General features: G+C 44.3%; 1 protein-coding gene across 5 annotated transcripts in view; it reads right to left on the bottom strand.

The window, feature by feature from the left end:
* ZFAND6 (zinc finger AN1-type containing 6) overlaps positions 1-17,731 on the bottom strand; it is a 59,933-nt gene that overhangs the window by 18,917 nt on the left and 23,285 nt on the right. Inside the window, exon 1 of one of the 5 annotated variants that reach the window (XM_021680699.1) lies at positions 12,373-12,538. The exons of 3 other annotated variants lie outside the window; for them this stretch is intronic. The gene's annotated coding sequence lies outside the window, so the exon portion shown is untranslated. Of the gene's footprint in view, positions 1-1,226; positions 1,352-12,372; positions 12,539-17,731 lie in introns of those variants that run through there. One more of the 5 variants, XM_044917862.1, reaches the window with a different exon arrangement.

Below are 17,731 nucleotides of genomic sequence, written 5' to 3' on the forward strand. Positions count from 1 at the left end.
CATCAGTCTGGCACTCAGGAGGGAAGAAGGTAAGGATTCTGTAGGGACATCAGTCTGGCACTCAGAGGGAAGAAGGTAAGGGAATGAGAACGCAGAACAACTCCTTAACTGACATACTGTGAGATTATAAAGCTACAAAGTCAAGGCAGTAAAGAATGAGATTATCAGACAAACAGAAAAGTTCACTAGCATGGTATAATTTAAAAACAAATGTCTATGAATTGCAGAAAATTCAGAAAATGTGGTTTCTGACTCTGACTATTTGTAATCAGAACAAGAGCCAATTCTGCTCTCTGCCCTGAGATGGTACTGAGCAGTTACTCAGAGCTGACCGTGGGCCAAGAGCCACGTCTCCGGTTTTATTTCTCTCTGGAACCCTGTGCTGTCGGCGCTACTGATGTCCCTGCTTTAAAAATGAGGAACTGATATTCAAAGAGATTTAATAACTTGCCCAAGGTCACATATCTACGAAGCAGCTAGGTCAGTGTCTTTTCCTTTATCTCCTAAAAAAACAAAGAGAATGACTTTCAAAGTCCATCCTGCCCCTACTAAACCTGTAACTTTGTGAGCATTCATGAATTCTTATCCTTTTCATTTAAAGATAATTTAAATTTTCACTCACTTATTCGACCTTAAGATATTATGCAGCTTTAATTAATTTAACCAAGCTCTTGAGAAAATTTGCTTTTCAAGTCTTTTTACCTAAGAAATTCTCGTTGGCATAAGAAACTCAAGATCAAATATTTTAAGACTGCAAAGAAAATTCATTACCAATTATTAAAATTCTGACAAAGGAACAGCAGTGAGTAGATGTAACACAGACTCCATTATTAACTGCAAATACACCTCAATTAAACTTCCTTTCCTCTGTTTTGTGCCCTAGAGTTTGAGTCACCAGGTTCCCACCAGTTTCATTTTGAAATGTCCCATGCACTTTTCTCTTCCATTCCAAATTCTGATGCTCATCACTTCACAGCTGGGTTAACAGTTTTCTCTTTGTTTTGCTGCCCCTCCTACCAACGCATTTCTTTAAATTCTCCTAAAATGCCTAGTTCCCATCATACTACTTCTGTTCCGTTACTGTAGGATTGCTCCAGAAAGGAGCACTAGACCTAGCCTGCATGTCCTATATAATCTATTCCAAGCAACCCAGTTTCCCTAGAAAGTGAGGTGCGTGGGGGTCAGGCTGGCTTCCGTTTGACCCCCAGCTCTGCCATGTTTCTCACCTGTCACAGCCTGGACACATTCCTAAACTTCGGCAAGCCTCAACTCCCCAGGAGGCTGCACACAGCCTGTATAACCAGCTGAAGTCAGGTAACGTATCCAGGAAGTCTGGAAGCAGGCAGAGCCTGGCACCCAGCGGAGCTCCACAAGTGCTCTTCCTCTGCGGCTCCTGAAGGCCCAGGGCCCTCCGCCCTCGTCTGTTGGAAACCAGCTCCAACTCCGCCACACTGCCCCTTTCTTGGTGAATGCCCTCTGCTTCTGCACTCTGCCTACAACCATCTTGTCCTCAGGATCCCTTCCAATCCCAACTTCTTCTGGGTCCACTTCTGCCCAACCTCGATCCCCCTCTGCTCTCTCCCTAAAGAAGCATTCATCCTTTTGCAGCACTTCAGTGGGCCATCACTCAAGTGCTTTCCAGCAGACACATCATTTCCCACTAAACTCTGAGTTTCTTCTTCAACCCCTCCCCCTTTTTTCAAGATTTTATTTATCTGAGAGAGCGAGCACAAGCAGGGTGAGAGGCAGAGGCAGAAGCAGACTCCCTGCAGCAGGGAGCCCAAGAGTGGGGCTCGATCCCAGAACCCCGAGATCATGACCCGAGCTGAAGCAGACGCTCAACTAACTGACTGAGCCACTCGGGTGCCCCCAAACCCCCTTTATGCCTAATATGAATCCCACAAAATATTTTCTTGAGTAAAGACATTTCATTATTGTTAGAAGTATTCATGTCAGGCAAAAAATGGTGGTTTTCCATGGGAAAGGGGAGTAAACACTGATGCTAGGTGTTTCACACCCAGTCCTCCTCATTTATATATTGAAGCTGTCCCTCAGAACGATCAACAGTCCGAGCCAGCTGTAAAACACACGGATATTTCTTCATTTCATTGCTTCTCTCCCTGGCACTCAGGAGGGAAGAAGGTAAGGGACATGAGGTAAGAGAAACAGGTTGGAAATAGAATTTATAATGAGTTCTTCCATAGAAGTTGTGAACTGGCAAATGAGTGAAATCTGACCCACAGCCATGTTTGGTTTGCTAGCACATACTAATTTTTTTTTTTACAGTTAATTGTCAGTATTCAAAAATTAGGGGACGTGAGGCGCCTGGTGGCTCAGTCAGTGGTAGTGTGTGACTCTTGATCTCAATTCAAGCCCCACACTGGGGGTGGAGTCTACTTCAAATTAAAAAAAAAAAAAAGTTAGGGGATGTCACATAAAAATTCCACACTTGTAGCTTCTTCTAAAAAACAGCAAGACCTGACAACAGTGGACTCGCTCCCTAAGTTAAAACCCAGCAGCTAGGGGCCCTATCAGAGCCTGTGCTCTCAGCCTGAGGCCACCTTCACTTTCAGCTGCCTGGTCAGCCTCACAAGCATCAGAGTTTTTCATTTCTAGGTTAACACCTATGAGCTCTTCAATTTGGGGTCTTTACTAGTAAGTTCAGAAAAAAAAAAATACTAGATGTTGGGTTAAATAAGGGTGCACACTAAACTCCGAACCAGTAACTACAGGCACAGTCATAAGACAAGGTTTCCCCCTACCCACTGCCTTTCTAATCGGTGGAATACCACTCGGCATTGGCTAATTATCTTTGTAATTACATCAAATGGAGAGCCCAGAAAAGGGCAACGCAGGATTTATGCCAGACTGTTTTGTTTTAATAATACTCAAAAGAGGAACGCTCATCCTGGCATCGGTGCTTGAGATCAGTATTTCTTGAGGCACACAGTAATTCCCCCTAGAGTTATGAGCACGTGGATCCACCAGCTATCACAGGGGCAACACACCCATGCCCTGGAGGTCAAGAACCTTTGCAGAGATGACCAAAAAAAAAAAAAAAAAAAAGGGCAAGTTGATAAAGCAAACAGATCATAAAGTATGACTTGATATAAACTACCTGGGACGAATGCTGCTCCCTCTGATAAAAGCAGACAGACTTTGGATTGGGGTTCCTCCTGCACGGAGGCTGCTTTGTGGTTGTGTCTCTTATAGAGGCCCCCCACGCCCTAGGTCAGCTTGGGCTGACAGAAAGGTGCCGTCCAGCTCACGTGAGGGTACTGTCGTTGGGGGCACTATATATTCATTCTTTCCCAGCAAATAATTAACTCATTTCCAAAAGACTAGGTTATATAGATGGCTTTCACTGGCTGCATTCTGCCCAACAACATTTAAATCAAGGGTTGTCAAATTTTCCTATAAATGACCAGACAGTAAATATTTTAGGCTTCACAGGCCATACTGTCACTGTCAACAACCATTCAACTCTGCTGTGTCCTGCAAAAGCAGCCAAGCAGTACCTAAACCAATGAGCATGGCTGTATTTCAAAAACACTATGCTATGACCACAAAAATTTGAATTTCACAGAATTTTCACATCACAAAATGTTACTCTTCTGATTTTTTCCCCAACCACTTAAAAATATGAAAACCATTCTTAGCTCTTGGGCTGGACAAAAATAGGTGACAAGCCCAAAGTCTGTCAACTTCTCCATTAAACGAGCAGGTGACTTTAGGGTAAGTGTCACTACAGACGAGGCAGGGAGGCCAGGCAGACACGGGACTCCAGCAGAGGTACTCAACTGTGGGATTCTCTAATCCAAACTGAACGTAAACATTAAGTATTACCTGCTCTTGCTAAAGTCTCATCTCTTAATTAAGTATATGTTTACCAGCCAGGAAGGGAAAGGACTAGAAAAGGCAGTCAGTCTCTCATCTACACCTGTATCCTCAGGTGTAGTTTATACAGAGAAGCGCAGCGCCGATGTGAAAAGTGGCAGAAATGTTCTTGGTACAAACCCACCTCTGCTTAGCATGCGGTCTTCTACTTAACACGGCACCTGAATAATTACATCACCCAGTAGCTGCACCTGGAAGACACCTGTACTCCTGAAATGGGTCGTTCTGGTCTGCCTAGCACGTTCTTCCCTCAGCCCTTCAGATAACAGAACCTCTTCCGTGTGGCAAGAACATGTCATCTGCGTGGGGCAGGCCTCGCTGCCCCTCTCCGGGACCAGACCTGTCCCAGAGGTGGGCGCATGGCTCACGCTGGGCCAGTCCTCCCTGGGTTTTACTGGTGCTGCTGGGAAAGAGGCCAACAATGTACACCTAGGTGCAGCTGGGGTCCTCTTTGTCACAAGGGAGTCTCCACATGACAATTAAAATAGGGTAAGCAAAGTCAAAATGAGGAGGGAGGGAGAAGAGAGCCAGGATCGAACGGGGACTGAACTCCGGCGTCCACCTTGCTGAGCGCAACTCCACCTCTCAGACTTCCCAGTTGCGTGAGACAAATCCCGCTTTGGCTTTAGCTTGATTTGGGCTGTTGTCACTTGCAATTCAAAGTCCTTAGGGACGTTAGAATCCGGTACCCCTATGAAACTCCTCCAACTTAAGGGAGTAATCAGTGCATATCAAAATGTAGGTACTCCATTAGTCCAAGTGAGATGCCCTAGATAGTAAAAAACAAAACCACCTCAGCAATTCCCAGTGCTTATCGTTCTTTTCCCACATAGAGAAACATATGAGTAGGGGAGGGGGGTGGGGGGGTGCGATAAGTGGGGGATGGGCAAGAAGGAGGGCACATGATGGAATGAGCACTGGGTGTTACATAAGACTGATGAATCACTGACCTCTACCTCTGAAACTGGTAATACACTATATGTTAAGTAATTGAATTTAAATAAAATTAAAAAAAAAAACCCATACAAGTCCCAGATGTAAAGCTTACACCTTCACAAACTGAACACCGTAACTGGCACCCCCGTAAGAACCAGAACACCACCAGTACCCTCCAGATGCTTCCCCACACCCCTTCCCAGGTATTACCCTTTCTCCCAGTCACTGTGCCGACTTTGAAAGTAGCTCTTCCTGCGCTCCAACTTTTATAAATGGAATTGTAGAGTGTATACACATTGTTTCTGAGCTTCAACGAGGCGAACGTGTCTAACTGTAGTCCATTCAAAATTCTTTTGCTATCTAGAATATTTGACTGTACGAATAAACTGCTATTCATTCTAGTGTTGAGAGGGACTGGGAACTTTCCAGTTTAGGCGTATGACAAATACTGCTGTTCTGAACGTGACTGCGTGTGCCTTTTGATATACCAGGAGTGCTGGGTCACAGGGCACACACATATCCCCCGCTTTTCGAAGGTTTGTGTCCTGTCACTCAGCTTTACGAAAGATTTACATTAGTACCTGTTTTCTTTGAGAAATCCAAAGATGATTTTTGCTTTTGTAAGAAAAGGCACAAAGCAGAAACAGTGCAGAGTTTACTTTGCCGCAAGCTGTTGCAGGAGCGTGCGCACCCCCTGCCCCGTCGCGAGAGTGGCCCCCCTGAGCCCCGTCCCCAACAACCATACTCAGCACCTCGGCATCCAGCCACCACAGCCTGGAACTGCATCTGTGAGCATCTGTGCTTCATCTTGGTTTATGCTGTGTACGCGTTAGCCATGTGTCCTGAGGTACCAGAAAAGCCTAAGCGACGTGATTTTTTGGGTCTGGGAACGCTCAAAGATTCGTCCATATAAATTAACGGCAACGGCTTCTTCACTGTAGCCTATTCAGCTTCCAGAAGGTTTCGCAGGCATGCTCCACTTCTGGACAGCGGGGAAACCTGCACGTATGTTCATCTTTGGCAGGTACTGACCAGTTTCCCAAAGTGGTCATACAAATCTACACTCTGCTGGCAATGAAAGAGCATTCCAGTTACTCCGCATCTCACCAGTATGGGGCCACAGTCTGCGGCACTGGGCTGAACGGCGGCCCCGGACACGTCTATGTCCTAACCCCTGGAACCTGTGAACGTCACCTTCCAAGAGGGGGAGCTTCCCCTGGATTTCCTTGGTGGGCCTAAACTGCGAGAGTCAGAAGGAGTTCTGACACAGACACATGGAGAAGGGGGTGCAGAGAGACAGGCAGAGGCTGGCGTGATGAGGCCCCGAGCCAGGGAACGCCCGCAGCCACCAGAATCCGGAAACAAGGAAAGCGTTCTCTCCGGGAGCTTCTCCGCAGGGAGCATGGCACTGCCAACACCTGGGCTTGGACCCTGGGCCTCCAAAACTGTGAGAGAATAGGGGCGCCTGGGTGGCTCAGTCGTTAAGCGTCTGCCTTCGGCTCAGGTCATGATCCCAGGGTCCTGGGATCGAGCCCCGCATCGGGCTCCCTGCTCAGCGGGAAGCCTGCTTCTCCCTCTCCCACTCCCCCTGCTTGTGTTCCCTCTCTCGCTGTGTCTCTCACTGTCAAATAAATAAAATCTTTAAAAAAAAAAAAAAACTGTGAGAGAATAAACCTTCGCTGTTTCTAAGCCTCCAGTTCGAGGTAAGCCGTCACGGCAGACCTGAGAACCAACCATGTGTCTTTCTAAGTGCGCTCACGGGTGCGCAGGGACGCCCCAGCGGTCTCGTGCTCCCCACCGTCACGAGGACTCAGGCAGCTGAGCACGTCTGCATGTGCTTACTGGCCAGTTGGGGGTCCTCCTGTGTCAAGTGCCTACTGAAGGTTTCAGGCATCCTGTTGGACTGACTGTTAACGATCCTGATAAAATGCTCCTGTACGTTTATGCTCAGTGGTTTAGTAAGTCTGTGCTTACTCCACGGTCACGAAGATGTCCTCTATCTTCTCCATTTCAGTACCTCACCTTTCACTACGAAGCCTGCAATCCCACTGGAGTCGGCGTTTTTGCAGGGCATGGGTAGAGATTCAGATTCATGTGCTTCTGTATATGGCTACCTAATGAGTCTAAAACCATTCATTAAAGAGACCGCCCTTTCCCACTGCACCGCAGCCTCACCTCTGTCCACACACTGGGCACCACGTCCGTACCGAGCCTCTCCCACACAATCACCCCTCATCCCCTTGACTCTTTGTCTATGCTGTTCTGAATTACTATAGATTTTGGATATCTGGTATTAGCTCAGGTTCAAATATCTAGCATCCGTTTTATTCTTCCTCAAGATTGTGCTGCTTATTCTTGGCTCTTTGCATTTCCATACAAATTTTAGATTTGGTTCGTCAAGTTCTATTAAAAACAAAACAAAAGACCTGATAGGATCGTGTTCAATCTCCAGATGTACAAACTACAGCATATGCGTCAATTTATTTAGGTCTCCTTTCCAATGCATTCCAGTGTGCCAAGGTGTTCACGAAGAGGTCTCACGTATTTTGTTAGACATTCCTAGGTATGTGATTTGTTAAAATCGACTCTAAGCGGCATCTTCTAAAAAATCTTGTTTTCTACTTGTTTGCCGGCAGCCTTCAGGGTGGCCCCAGTGACCCCCAGGCCTCCTGGTGTTCAGGCCTCTGTAGCCCGTTCCCCACGGTGTCAGTGCTGATCTGGACAGTCAACAGAACGCTACACCACCTCTGACCCAGTCACAGAGGACACTGAGGCCACTACCTTGCTCTCTCCCGCTCTGATCACCCACTGGGGAGGCCGGCTACCATGTCGAGCAACTGAGGCCTCTGGCCCAGAGCTGTGTGAGTGAACTTGGGAGCCGATCCTTCAGCCCTGCTCCGTCTTCAGAGGAGGACTGCAACCACACTGGAGACCCAGAGCCAGAACCACACAGCTCTGCCATCTCCTTATTCCTGACAGAAACTGTGTGAGATCACCCGCTGGTTGTTTTCAGTCTAAGTTTTGAGGTAATGTGTCGTGTGGCGATTGATAACTAATAGCGTGACTTGTACGTAAGTCCCCTGGCTTCTGTTCTTGTCCTCTCCAGTCTATTTTCAACATGGCAGCCTGTGATCATGTTAAGATCTAGAGCACATCTTGCTTGCTCAAAATCCTCCAGTAGCTTTCCAATTACCAAGAGTAAACACCAAACTCCTCACCACCATCCGCTCCCCCACTCCCTGACCATATACATCGCCAGCTACACCAGATCTACTCCTGTGTCTCAAGGACTTCGTACTTCTAACCTCCACCCCCCAGACATCCTTATGAGCAGGCTCCCTCACCTCCCTCAGGTTTTTGTTCAACTGTCACCCTTTCGGGGAGGGCTTCCCATTATCACTCTATTTAAAATCGCCCCGGCGTCCTTTATTAGCTCCTTTCCAGTTTTATTTTTCTTCAACGCCCTTAACTTCAATCTTAGTTTACTATGAAATTACACTTATTTCGCCTGTCTTCCCCCTACTAAAATGACATCTCAGTAATGGCAGGGATTTTGTCCACTTTGTTCACTGCTGCTTAAAGTAATGTTTGGCACGTGGTGGGCATGCAGCATTTGTGGAATGCACGCACGAATGAAGCGGCCTGCCACCTTGCCAGGACACAACCCAGAGTGCTCATATATTTACCCCAAGGCAAGGAACTGGAATAAACTCTTCCTAAAAAAACGGAATTTGCTGTTTAAGAGACCTAGGTCTGCCAGCAGGGGACACCACATATGGTTATGCAGTGTGTGTACTGAACAAAGATGGCTGGCCTCATGCTCCAAGCCTGTGGATGTCTTTTCCAACTCAGTCTGCTCAGAGAGGGCTTCACTTAGCGATCTGCATACCAAATGTAGTAATTTTGTAACTAAACATAAGCTGCCCTCAATTTTATGTTCTCAAACTGACCTAGGTCCCACATCACATACCTTAAAGAATCAAGACACAGTTATTATCTGCACAAAACAACCCAATCTCATTTTGCAAAAGGCGGGGAGGTGACCCACTCATATTTTCCCACCAGGCTCCACATTCATGGGCTTTAATTAGCTTTTCTTCTCCAAAAGACTAATACAAAGTACAATCTTTATATATGCCAGATCCATGTGCAAAACCACTTTTTAACATCCTCTCCTCTTTGACCTTGAAGCTTATAATTCAATCATGCAGACTGCACCTCATCCTCTACCCCAACCCCTTCTCAGGACACTCTTCCCCTAAGACAAATCTCTAATATAGCTTCCAATATTTGTAAATGAATCTCTCTCCCAGATTTCTTCTGTTTAATATGGCCAACCTCCACATTTAAATCTCTTCTGTTCTCCTGAAACTCTGTACAACTCTTTTTATATGAAGAGCTGGCTTTACTATTTCATTTTATTAAACATTATTTATACGGTGCTTTCTGTACCAAACACTGTTGTGAGTACTTTATACAGATCCACTCCTTTAGTCCTCAGAACTACCCTATGAAGTAGGTACTGTCGCCATCCTCCTTCCACAGATGAGAGAACCGAGGCCTGGAGAGGTCAGGTCCACGGCTCCAGGTCGCACAGCTGGTTAAGGGACAGAGAGCTGAGCCATCCCAGGCTCTTTATCAGTGGTTCCCAATGCTTATCTTCGGACCCCCGGGGACCCTGGAGGTCCTTTAGTTCCAGGAGATCAGATGGGAACTTGCTGTTTGTCTTGCTACTGTGCCGACAGGCCGTGTAAGAGCAACGGGGGCCGAACAGCCGGAGCCTCTGTAGGACAGCACATGTCACACTGTCCTGCTCATCACCAAGGTCTTCATCCATATACTCTCACAATAAGAAAAGGCCACTTTCACTTACGAGTATTCTTGATGAAGCAATAAATCTATTAATGTTATTCAATCTTACTACGGATTACATTTCCTCATATTCTTTCTCGCTGACACACTGGCACCCCAGAGCAAAGTCTTCCTCTGCCCGCCTCCCTGACACACGCCCCGTTCAAGTCTGCCCCGGGACACAACCTGGGCACACAGCCCACTACTCCGTGTCTCATCTCAAGGAAAGGCTTAGTAAGGAAACACATCTACACTGATTCCAGGAAAAAAATGGACAGCGACTTAGAGGAATCAACACTATTCTTTCATATGAATTGAAATACGAACGATGAGTGAATAATATGGTCTGTAAGGACTGAGAGTAATGTAGAAAAGAAAAAACATATTAAATACACAAACCAATTACTTAGTTTGTTCAGGCTTGTATCCCCCGCGGTGCAGATTAGGGGTTGCTAAACTTTTTTTCTAAAGGGCCCAAGAGTAAATAATTTAGGCTTTGTGTACCCTACGATAGTCTGTCGTGGCTACCTGACTCCACATTTGTAGTGAGAAAGAAGCTGCCAACATTATAAAAATGGATGGGCATAGGTGTGTTCTAATAGAACTATTTATAAAAAGAGGTGGCCAAAAGGGTTTGTTTGTTCGTGGGCCACAGTGTGCCAATCCCAGTTCTAGATGAGACACCAGGCACATAGGAAATTCTCAGATAGATGCTGGATGAACAAATGAATGATTTCCAAAATGTCTTAGGTGGACTACTATCAGGAGAGATATAGCAGAGTTATACAACAGTGAGTCCATTTTACTTTCTTTTGCCACAGCTCTTCGGACAAGGCTGTCCTGCTTGATACACTTACTGTGGTGCATACTGATCTACCAGGAACTGTTAAGACAGCAGTTATGATCCAGTCTGCTCTCAAGGATCAAAAGTTGTATAAGGACAGGAATATCGGTATGTGATTTTCACGTATCTGCACAGACGTCACATCTAACTCCAAAATTACAATGAGCCCTATCAGCCGCAAAAAACCAAAACGCTAATAAGCAGCACCAAAAATATCGTTTTAGTACTCTCCTTTCATAGGGGCTTTAAAAAAAAATAGATGCTCAAAATAATTGCAAGATATTCCAGAAGTTGATTTTTCCTTTTCAGTTAAAACACAATACCTTGGGGAGAGGGATAACAAATTTATCGTGAGAAGAGGCGTAACTATGAATCACTGCAAAACAACTGGACCGACACAGGACAACCTGATATGTAGTGTGGCACAGTGGAAAGAACAAAGAACTGACTTAATCTTAAAGCTGGTTCTGATTCTGCCACCCTCAATTCAGATAAATGGTCAGTCTCTGGTTCCTCATGTTAAAATTTAGTGATAACCTGTCTTTTTTAACTTACAGGACTTGGGGAGATCAAATGAGACCATGATCGTGAAACACTTTATGACCCGTAAAGAGTAACAGAAATCTCCGATTCAGTGGCTTTGTACAGTCAACCCCCTGCTGTCCACACCTCGAGGGAGAGGTGCGGTGTCGGGTGCTTGGTGGTCATCGAGCCAGGACTCCTCACCTGCCCACAGCTAACGGCGGGACGGCACACGAGAGGTGCCCTCACCACCGACAGGGACTGCCTGCTGGCAGATCTCTGAACATCCCCGTCAATGCCATACGACCAAGAGTCCATGAGGCCACATGACCTTCTGGACCAAAAGTGAGAGAGAATGGTTTGTAAAAACTCCTCTCAGAAGTTAATGAAAGGACACACTGGTTATTGTGGACAACTGCCAATGAAGAACTCACTAAGGGCTTATCCTTAGTAGCTCCAAGTGTGGGGGAAGGGTAACAGCAAGGATGCGGTCTCACCAGGGCAGCGAGTCCCACGTGCCCGGGACAGAGGAAGGTGGGAGCAGCTCTGCATGCAAACCTGCAGGCCATGGGGAAGCCTGTCTCAAACTGCATTTAGGGAGCAAGAGTTTCTTTGGAAGTATATGCTCACTCTGGTTAAAGAGAGCTATTTAAAAATTATGAAATTTAATTGTAATTTAAATTATGGAATTATTCCCAAGAGCAATTTCCTATATTAATATGTAACATATTCCCAAGATACATTTTTATGGTTGTTTGGTAAAAATATTAATATAAAAAGGCTGAAATCAACTATAAAATAAACTGCAATCTTAAGAATTATAACCTTTTGCTTCACTGTAAGACTAGGAATGCAAATTCCAATGCTTAAAATAATTCTGAAAAAAAGATGCAAGGTCACTAATGATACTTAGCTATGGTTTTTCTCAAAAATATTTTATAAATAGGGCGCCTGGGTGGCTCAGTCGTTAAGCGTCTGCCTTCGGCTCAGGTCATGTTCCCAGGGTCCCAGGATGGAGGCCCGCATCGGGCTCCCTGCTCAGTGGGAAGCCTGCTTCTCCCTCTCCCACTCCCCCTGCTTGCGTTCCCTCTCTCGCTGTGTCTCTCTCTGTCAAATAAATAAAATCTTAAAAAAAAAAAAAAAAAATATATATATAATTTTATAAATAAAAATCTACCACCCACTCCACCCTCAGTATCCTACCCACCAGAAAAAAAACCAGATCCTAAGAAATGTGTCATCATGCTGATTTAAGTGTATCTTCAAGCACTTTAAATGTAACTATCCCCAATGACCTAGGGCTACACGTTAAGTCTACTCACACAGTTGAGGTTGATGGGCAAACAGCTGTCCTGTATCTTGAGACACACATTAGCTTCCTGCCTTCCCTAGCCTCATAAGCAGCTACTTAAAGTTTGAGTTTTATGCAAGAAAACATTGTAAAGCCTTCAGTGTTTTACTGCAGCAGACTTCAGATTCATTCCTGTAACACATTTAACATGAAACAGAGTTGAGACAGTTAAAATTGACTGTGTACATTTTAATTGTCTAAAATTTTAAGGAGTGTTTTCATTATTATAGCTACATAAAAAGGGTTGTTGAGGAAAATTAAGAAATAAAAACATTTCACTTGGTATTTGACACCCATGTATAATATAGCAATATGTAACTTTACCATATAGATTTTTCTTCACCTGGCCCCAGGCTAGGTGAGCAAGAATTACTTTTTATATAAACAAAATAAGCAAAACTAGGTCTTTTTCTGGTTCTCTAAAGTTTAATTTATTTAGCATAAACAGCCAGAACTAAAGAACAACTGTTTCAGACAGACAGTCAATGGGGATGACTTCAATGTCCCCAAGAATATCCCTTGGGACCCTCCTGGGTAGGGAGAATGAGATCCTCGGTACTGTTTCGATAGAAATAAGAGCCAGGTTTCTGACATTTACTATGAAAGATTACAGCACATTTACCGACAGATTCAAATTTCTATAGTAGCATTAATTTACCAAGCATTAGAAGGCTTGTCTGGAAAACAGAACTGCATCCAATCAAAATGTCCTAGAATACGCGGGTAACTACTTCCCCTACATGTATCACATGGGCCTCAAATTTCTACCAAAAAATTTAGGAAATGCTTTAGCACTTCACAGAGTAAACTTACTATTTATACTAGCAACATGGTTTAGAAATACCATGAGAATTAACATCCCAATACTCAAATTTCACTAATTTTTAAAGTATTACTTAACAGTGAAATAAGCTACTGCACGTTTGCTTTGCTATAAAAGACAAATGTTTATTTATATTCTCCTTATACTGTGCATATAAATGATTTAAGAAATAATTCAAGCCTCATAAAAGCTGTAACTTGATGGAGTAACTGTCACACGAGTTGAAGTATTTGTCCAAGAGTCTCCCTGTGCTGCAGCAGAACTTAAACGTTCTGAGTGAGCCTACCGTCAAACACAACAGCTAACAAGTGAATGGTACCAATCTTGGGTTGTAAAACAAGTCTGCTTTCTGTACGGTAACAGTAATAAACATCTGATGAGTGAGGACGGTTTAACAGGCCCCAACCTGACAATTTTACATGCACATTTAATCCTCATTCCACCCTAAAAGTGGGTGCAGCGATGACCAACTCTTTACAGATTATGGAACTGGAGAGTCTGGAGATGCTAGAAACTTGTTTAAGATCACAGAGCTGGGCGCCTGGGTGGCTCAGTCGTTAAGCGTCTGCCTTCGGCTCAGGTCATGATCCCAGGGTCCTGGGATCGAGTCCCGCATCGGGCTCCCTGCTCAGCGGGAAGCCTGCTTCTCCCTCTCCCACTCCCCCTGCTTGTGTTCCTGCTCTCGCTGTGTCTCTCTCTGTCAAATAAATAAATAAAAAATCTTAAAAAATAATAATAAAAAAAAAATTAAAAAAAAGATCACAGAGCTAATAAGAGGCAGAGATAGGCCTTGAATCCAGATTTACTGGTCTCCAAAGCCCGGTGCTTTGGGCACCAAGCTAGATTACAGGCAACAGCAGTCCAGGGTCCTGATGAACCACACCCGGAACGGGAATGCAGACATGGCTCCCCTGGGAGGGGTGGCATCATGCAACCAACAGGATGCCTAAATGCGGGAAAGCCATCTCTCACAAGAAACAACTGTGAGTAACCTAGAGAAAAGACAAAAAGGAATGCATTTTGAAGGATTCTTAAAGAGGAAAAAAGAGCAGGCTTATCTCATGCGCAAAAGTACAGAATTTGAAACTGTGTGCCAAGTCTCAGAAGACAAGTTCCAGCTCAACACAAGACACTTTCTGATGCTAAGGAATCCAACAGCTGGAACAGACTCCCTCCTAGATTACTGAGTCTGTGCAATTCAATACTTGGACCTCAACTACCACAGTAATAACTGATTCAACCAAAATGACCAAAGCAGGACGTAATTCTTGGTGGATGCAGGTTTGACAGGGAATTGTGTATATCGAGTCTCAAAGTTACTTCCCCACCCACTGCTTATTACGAAAGGAAAAATAATAATCCTTTAAGCGGAAGAACCTGGCAGATACCACATCAACCAAAAGATCAAAAGTGAGTATCACCGACGACAGGACAGATGGACATGCTGCCCCCTGACGCGATGCACGGAGGAGCACACGTCGCTAGTGGCCCATCCCTGCCAACACTACGGTTCCTAAATTTAACCACAAGGACACATCAGACAAACCCAGACTGAGGGGATTCTGTAAATAAATGGTCACTCTCCAAACAATGTCAATGTCCTAAAAGACAAGGAAAGGTGAAAGAAGTGCTCCTGACTCAGGGAAATAAAGAAGCATGATAACTAAACGCAGTAAGTGATTCTGGCTGGATCCTGGACTGGAGAAAAATTAATGAAGGAAGGACATGTCGGGAAAAATAGAGAAATCCGAAAGTGGACTGTATTAGAGAATTCTATTAGATCAGTGTTAAATTTCCTTTATTTGATAACTGAACTATCTTTGAAAATACAAGAACGGCCTTGTCAGAATACGTAAATATTAACATGGTAAAGGGACAGGATGCACACAACTTACGGTCACACAGTTCAGAAAAAAATAATACGATAGAGAATAAGAGTGAATGTGGCCAAGGGTTAACAGTGGGCGAATATTGCCAAGGGGTATATGGGAATTATTTGTATTATCAATGTAACTTTCTATAAATGTGAAATGATTTCAAAATAAAACCTGAGAAAAATAAATATTTGAAGCTGATGTTTCTAAGGATTCTGAATACCTAACAAGTGGATCATTTTCCCAATCTGATCTCCATATACCCAAAGTCCAATCCAACAGCAATCCAAAGTCATCTTCGATTACCTATGTGGTGTTCGGGTTTAAAACAGCCAATGTTGAGTGCCATTCCACACTGATGACAAGGTGTGACTCCGTGGATCTGAGTCAGGTGCATGTCTGCCTCCTCCCAACCTTGTTACCCTCCTGCAACCTTCCCCAAACCACACTGCAGTTAGAGAAACAGACCTCTCCCATCAAGCAGCTGCTATTCTTCAACTGGGAATACAGCAGAAGGGGCGCCTCCTTGCTAAAAACTCCAAGTTAATTTCTGCTTATGCCAGGCAGTAAAGCAGAACCAAAGCAGATGAGTGATCAACAACATGCAAGGGAAACAGTAAAGCAAACGTCCCTCCCCAAACAAATAAAACTCGATAAAGCCAATAAAAAGCTGACAAAGCACACATTCACTACAGAGCACCTGGAAAAGACAAGCTAACAGAATGTTCATCACTGAGAAGCTAGCCCCCAAATGGGTAATACACAAACATGTTAGTGACATGAAGCCATAAAATAAAGAGGGAGGAAAAAAGGGAGAAAACAGCCAAGAGGGAACAGGAAGCAAGCGCGAGAAAGGCCCCACATGAGCACACTGCTAACACCCAGCTCGCCTTCCTCCCCAGGGTCTTCGCATATTTTCCCTCCACACTTTCACTTCCATTTAGTCTTCTACTGTCCTCCAGCGCACCTACTGTAGGGTCTCGGTGAGACTAACAGCTGTAGGAGCACAGCTCTGACTACAGTGTAACGATTTGCATCTTATAACCATACTCTTTTTCTTCTTCCCTTGCTGTCAAGAGGCACAGAACAATAGTCTCTCTATTAGGAACAATCTTACGAACAATTCACTTTGGAAAGGAGGAGAATGATAGCACATATCACTAGCTCATAGTCTAACAAAGAAGGCAGGAATTGGAGGGGTAGATAACCAGCAAATTTAGAAAGTCAAGGCTGAACAAAGATGACCTGGGAAGAAGGGATGAATTTTAGTCTCTTATACTCAGTATACTCTCCATTAGGTACGAGCACGCTGTGGCACAGTATTTACTGTACTTTAGCTAATTCCAGATCAGCTCTGTTACAGAGCGGTGGCCCTCTTCTGGGCAAGCTCTCTATCAGATTAATCTCTATAACCCAACAGCAAACACTACCTTGTTTTTTTTTTTTTTAAAGATTATATTTATTTGAGAGAGAGAATGAGAGAGAGAGAGCAGGAGAGGGGGGAGGGTCAGAGGGAGAAGCAGACTCCCTGCTGAGCAGGGAGCCCGATGCGAGACTCGATCCCGGGACTCCAGGATCATGAGCTGAGCCGAAGGCAGTCGCTTAACCAACTGAGCCACCCAGGCGCCCAAACACTACCTTGTTTAAAGAAGGCACTTTAATAGGCCCTTACAGAATGTCTAACTGCAAAACAGGCAAAGGTACTTTATCCCAACCCTATCCCTGTGTTCGATCCCATTTTCTCAGGCAGCACATTTTCAAATCCTCTGTCCACCGGATCTGTACACTAGCTTTCTCAATCTTCCTCCAATCTCAATTCAAACTCCAGTTTCTGAATGCTGCAGGTTGATGCCCTTTTAATAAAAGAATCAGAATAATCAACCTTGTGAAAGTTGACTAACTCAAACCTAAAATTTAAATCAATTTTGAACCCCAAATCCCTAATTTAAGAAATATGGGATATGAGGGGCAGCCGGGCGGCACAGTCAGTTGAGCATCTGACTCCTGCTTTTGGCTTGGGTCATGAATGCTCAGGACAAAGTCTGCTTGAGATTCTCCTTCTCCACCCCCCCCCCCCCCCCCCAAAAAAAAAAAACCTAAAAAAAAAAAAAAAAAAAGAAATATGGAATGTGTATATGGACATTTGTATGTATACGCACATATGTGGGAGGGCAGGAAGCAAGTTTTCAGGCATTCCTTGCTTCTAAATCAACTCTTACCTACACTGCCAAAGAGATTATAACATATATCTGTTAGCACATATAGACGCTTCATTGGTCATTAAGTCAGACCGGCAGAGTCTGCAGCTGAATTTCTAGCAAACCCCTAACACACAGACATATATATATATATATATATATATAAAATCATAAGCCTTTACCTGTAGCTGCTTATGTAGACCCTTCTCAGACCATACTATGTAGGTCCCAACTCAGAGAGAGGAGGTGCTGTAGAAAGAAATAAAAAAAGGCTCCAAAAAATAAAACTTAGTATGAGGTAGAAATACTAAGGGGTAGGGGACAGGAAGTACTGCAAAATACCCATGGTTCAACAAGCCCATTTAAAATTTAGCTTATTCTTACAAGTGAGTTTTAAATAAGGACTACCATTTAAGAAGAGGTTTTATAGTTAAG

Source organism: Neomonachus schauinslandi, chromosome 9 (genome assembly GCF_002201575.2).
Source record: "Neomonachus schauinslandi chromosome 9, ASM220157v2, whole genome shotgun sequence".
Taxonomy (NCBI): domain Eukaryota; kingdom Metazoa; phylum Chordata; class Mammalia; order Carnivora; family Phocidae; genus Neomonachus; species Neomonachus schauinslandi.